Here is a 6,000-nt window from a genome sequence, read left to right on the forward strand (position 1 = left end):
AAGACATCTGCTATCTAAAATTTTTAGAAGATTTATATACATAAAAATTCCACTAAAAATTCTCACTAGCTACAGTATATTGACTAGTCACCTTTAATGATGAAAAAAAAAAGCCTAGCCAAAGATCCATTAATGATGTGTAATATCTGACCAGATTACCAACAACAACAAATTAATTAAAGGTATAATAAATTTTTCTTTGTCCCAGTGCCTACTGCCACCATCTTGGTTTATGCTATCACTATGTTTCTCATGGATTATTATAAAAGTCTCCTTATTGGTTTCCCTGCCTAAAGTTTCACTCTTTGCCAGGGTCCAACACATTCTCCACTTAGCAGTCAGAGTGTTCTTTCTAAAAGGTATATTTGCTTATGTCATTCTCCTGCTTAAAGTCTTTCAGGGGCTCCCCATTCCTCTCAGGACACTTTCTCAGTTCCTCACCAAGGCTCACAAAGTGTTTTAGGATCCAGAGTTCTCTTGTAGTCTTACCTCTCACCCTTTTCCAGTAGCCGTCCTAAACTCCCCCTGTTTCTGAGAATGAATCTTATTCTCTCCTGCATCTAGGCCTTCACACTCTCCATGTAGAACAGCTTCCCCCTTCCATTTTCATCTGCCTGACTCTCACGTGTCTTTTAGCTTTTGACCTACGCATTTTCTCTGTTGAATCTAGGTTAGGTGTTCCTCCTTTAATGTCCTGTGGTCTTCTAGGTTTATCCTACCAGCGCTGTTGTCTGCTTACCTGCCTGTCCTTTTCCATAGAAGACTGAAACACATTTTAAAGAGAGGAAGTGTTTCGAGTTCACTATCTTGTTCTCTGCTCTTACTCTAAAGATCAGCACTTCATAGGCCCTGAGTATTTGCTTTTTCAATAAATGAATGGATTTTATAAATATTATGAGTATAATTTTTTATATTCTCTGTAAATATTTTCTTTAAATTTTTCAGATTATTGATATGTCCCCCAATTGTTCTATCTCAATTTGAGTTCAAATCCCAATTCCCCTCATTTCCAAGTTGTGTGCCTTTGGGCACATTAAACAAAGTCTTAGTGCCTTTCTTTTAAAATCTAGAAAATGGTGGTGCTTACCCAGTAGGGCTGCAGTGAGTAGAAACTGTGACAAAACATAAAACACTGAACATAGTGCTTGGGACATAGTAAGTTCTTCTTATATAAGGTTTTGTTTTGTCTTGTTTTTGTAGCACAAGGGCTATTAACTCTGGCTTTGGGGACGGATGGATGCGGGTTCAAGTCTGGATTGGCTTCTCTTTAGATTATGTGAACTTGCTCTTTGGGAGTCAGTTTTCTCATACATAAAATGAGAATAACAGTCATACCTACCTTAACAGGTTTCTGTGAGCTTTAAGAAAGATAAGGTAAATCAAACACTTAGTACATTACTTGGCACAGAGCAGAAGCTCCAAAAATGCTAGAAATTATTAACACATCTATGTCTCTCACTAGTTAATCACTCCACTGAAGTCACAGATTTTTGTTTCATTTATCTTTGAACTCCTAGCATCAGTATTTTTTTACATTTGTACCTTGCATATAATAATTTGACTACATATAAAATAAAAATAACGCTGAGAAGAGTAAAATGTTAACTTTTTTGTCCACTTACATACAGCTTAATGTGACTTCGTGTACCAGTCAGTTGAAATTGGGGTATCTAGAGCTCGAAGCCAGTTGTACGGGTGTCATTTTGAAAGGTGGAGACATTTTTCCAGTGAAGATAAGCCTATCTGATGACACTATCTTTAGAGAAAGGAATGCCAGGAGCTGAGGAAGAAATGCAGCCAGGTGAATTGGGAAAACATCAAGAAAAAATTTAACCTAATTCTCAATTTTAGCTATGATTAGCCTTAGGGGATAATTGCAGTGCTAATCCAAGGAAATAGAAAAAAAGGAATTTTGTAAGTGGGCCAGTTTTGCATGGTATTATTTGATAACAGGAATTCCTTAGAATAAGGTAGTTTGGTAAATAGGCCCTGGTATGTTTTTCACAGCTGAGGTTTATTTGAATAGACTAGACAATATGCCCAGGAGGCTGTGCATTAATTAGTAAGCTATTAGTGTTAAATTGTTGCTAATTTGGGTTTTATAATTGAAAGGACCTAGAAAACTACAGAGTGATGTTGACAGCATTTTGGGACAGAAGGAAATTTGAAGAAGCTCTTCCATATCTTTCACTAAGAGACAGGGTTTTTTTCACTTAAATAAATTAACTGTTATTTGGACTTCTGTCACCTTTTAAAAATTATAAGTAAATGTGGTATAGGACTAAGTGAAAGTTCACTTCAGAGTTCAGCTTTGCATATACCGCCATTGCTGCCTAAGAGTGCTAAATATTTTCAAAAAATGTAATCAGTCAAAAACAGAAGATTTTGTCAGTTTAACATCACTCATACAAAAACTAATTCTTAAATTTAATTGTGAATTTATAGAGGATAAACCCAATGACTCAGTATGAACATACAATTTAAAAATCAACCTTATGGCTATAATCCTTGACATATAATAAAATTGAAGGTAAATTCTACTTCCAGAGTGATAGTGTGAGGAGGTCTGTGGACTGTGTCCAAGGAAACAATCATAACTGGTGAGATTTACTTTAAAAAGCCAACAATTTAAAGTCTCTGGAAATTGTCCTAAGTGCATAAAGAAAATGGAGAAATACTTATTCAAGAAAATCTACTAAATCTCTGCAAAAAGAGTGATAGTCTATGACACTTGAGCCAAACCCTTCCTTCCCCATTCCACCAAAGCTAGGTGTGATGGAGGCTCCAGTCTGGACAGGTGTGGCCAAGAAGATGGGGGCTCCTCTGCTCCCAGTTCCTAGTCAAGACTGTGGAATCTCTCCAGGAAAGGCAGGCCACTGGTATTTCTCATCATCCTCACCTCCATGTTGCAGAGGGTAAATTCGAGGACAGTGTGGCCAAGAGTCAGGAACTCCCTTCCTCCACTGAGTCCCCATGCACAGTGGGGAGACTCTATCCCAGGTGGGGCTGTGCAGCAGGCTGGGAACACTGGGGCCTCGATCGCCCCTGCCACAGCTCACAGGTAGAGTGGAAGTTCCATGTTGAGAGATAGAAGCCTAGAAGAATGAAGGCTACCACCCCTGCCCAGTGCCTGATCCTAAAGCAAAGGGGTCACTCAGAGAGAATCAGGCCACCGTCCTTGCTTCCTAGCTCTGGAGCAGAAGCTCAGAAAGGCAGTGCATAAGAGAGCTCCAAGGCTACCCCCAAAGGAACTGACTTTATTTGAAACAGAGTGTGGGGAAATCCAAGCCTAGGGGTACCCTGAAAAAGCAATGGGGATTTTGATGGTGAGTAATTAAGAGGAGGCTGGTGGCTCCACAAGAACAAATATACTTGCTGGGGGGAATGTAAGATGGTGAAGCTACTTTGGAAAATTGTCTGGCAACTCAAAAGATTAGACATAGAAGTTACCCTTATGACTCAACAGTTTCACTCTTAGTTACACGAGAAGAGAAAGGAAAACATATGTCCACACAAAATTTTGTACATGAATAGTCATACCGTTATTCATAATAGACAAAAAGTGGGAACAGCACAATGTTCACTAACTGATGAAAGGATACATCAAAGTGGTACATCCATACAATGGAATATTATTCAATAAGAATACAGAATGGAATATTGACACATGCTGTTACATGGATAAAACTTAAAAATATGCTAAATGAAAGAAATCAGTCACAAAAGACCACATATTGTACGATTCTATTTGCAGGAAATGTCCAGAATAGGAAAGTCAAGAGATCAGAGCAAGAAAATGGATTAGTGGTTGCCTAGGGATTGGAAGGGGTTAGGAGAAATGGAGATTGACTACTAATGAGTATGGGATTTCTTTTAGGATGATAAAAACATTCTAAAATTGATTGTGGTGATTGCACAGCTCTGTGAATATACTAGAAACCATTGAAATGTATTCGTTAAGTGCATGAATTGTAAATTATGTGAATTATATCTCAAAAAGATGTTATGAAAAAGAAACTAAAACTTATTCTAACAGAAAAATGGCTCAAATGGCTGTTTTGCTTTTCCTCACCTGGTCGATAATCAATTAAATGACCACACCCCTGTGTCCTGTATCAAGTCACACTGTTGATTGAAGACAATTTTTAAAATTTATATGTATATATAAAATCATCATAGTGTACCCCTTAAACTTACACAATGTCTTATGTCAACTGTCTCTCAGTAAAGCTGGAACAAAAATAAATTCCAGGGTGGGGGGATTACTGGATTTTTTCAATGGTAAACTATGCATTGCTTAGAGCACGTCTTTCTGGGTTATTTGATTATGTGGGCTTTGTGCCTTTCACTTTCTTTGAGCTATTTTTTCAAACTCTGTAACTTGTAGAAAACGAATAAGGCAAATAATTCTTGCTTATGGAAATGCAAATTTTGTATGGTGGAAAGTAATTTATTACTGCCCTCTGGTCACTTACCAGTTTTGTCATTTTTGCATTTATTAGTAAATTCATGTCAACTTTCCTGATGGGCTTTTATATATGTCTGGTCTTTGATTCTCCTTTGAACTGGTAATATCTTTCTGGTTCTCTCATTAATTACCGAGTTAAGTAAAATCTTTGACAAATGTTCATTTTACACCTGTATGAGAGTCATGAATTTACTATTTAAAAATTATCCTTTAACAGCAGTTATATGACTACACACAATTGCCAAAACTCATCAGATTGTACACTTAAAATGGCTGAATTTTATTTTATGTAAACGACACCCCAATAAAGCTGGAGATACACTGATTTCAGAGAAATCCTGTGGAAAAATGAGTTGTTCAGGGCTTGCCTTGGCATCTCTATAGCACTTGCTGGCTATTAAAACAGCTAGTTGTCATGACTCTGGCCTCTGCAATATTCTCCCCTGCTTCTGAACATTCCTCGTTAGTAGTCTCTTCATGTGACCTGACTTCCATCACGCATTCCTTTAATGTCAGAATTATTTAAGAATTTCTCTTAGGTCATTTTCTTACTCTAGACACTTTCCCTGGATGATCTCATTCCTTCTTCGATATATTGAAGTTGACTATTCTCAAACTCAAATGAAGTCACCCTGCTAGTAACGGATGCTTACTGAGAATGTTTATGTTCCCTATACTTTCCTATGAATTTTATAGGAGATTATGGAATTAATTTGCCATGACCTGAATAACTCAAAGGAACATCTGTCATTCACTGCCACTTTATCAGTGAGGAATCTGAGACCTAGAATGTTTAAGTAGCCCCTTTAAAGTCACAGAGCAAATGACTGATGAAGCCTCAGTTTAAATACAGGTGGTTTTGTGCCCAGATGTCTAACCACTATGACATACTGCGTCCCTTCACCTTTCCTGGAATCCCAACCTACTCTTTTACTATTTTCAAGTATCTTTAACATAGCTGTTATCTTGGTTTTATTTAAATTCAGCTAAATTAGTCAACTATAGAAATACAAAACTTCTGTAATATTTCCCAATTGTAGAATGTATCGTTTTCCAGTGAAAAAAATTATTTTCCAAAGGATGGCTTATTTCCATGGCAACAGATTTTTTTTTCATTGACGTGTAGAAATAAACTATTAAACCAAGTTCTTGATCTTTGTTTAGTTACCCAGACTCTTTCTTTCTCTATTGTATTTTGTACAAATTAACTTACAGAAATATAACGGTCGTGGTTGTAGACACATCATTTACACTGACTCCAATTTCAGTCATGTTTTGCTCCTTAATCCAACAGGATGATAAAAACTGTAACTTTTATGGCAATGAGGATTTTATGAACTGTTATTAATTATTTGTGTCAGAAGTGCATTATGCACTAAAATTTCCAGGGAAATACAAATTAGACCGTACTACTTAACATTTGTACAGTGTAGTACGATAGTGCCTTTTATTGCATTCAGAAGCTGCATGTCACCTAGCTTCCATGTCTCAGTGCCATCTGTTGAGGTTTCTGCAGAATTATGTAGTGAACA

The sequence above is a fragment of the Neophocaena asiaeorientalis genome, unplaced genomic scaffold (genome assembly GCF_003031525.2).
Source record: "Neophocaena asiaeorientalis asiaeorientalis breed wild unplaced genomic scaffold, Neophocaena_asiaeorientalis_V1.1 scaffold66, whole genome shotgun sequence".
NCBI lineage: Eukaryota > Metazoa > Chordata > Mammalia > Artiodactyla > Phocoenidae > Neophocaena > Neophocaena asiaeorientalis.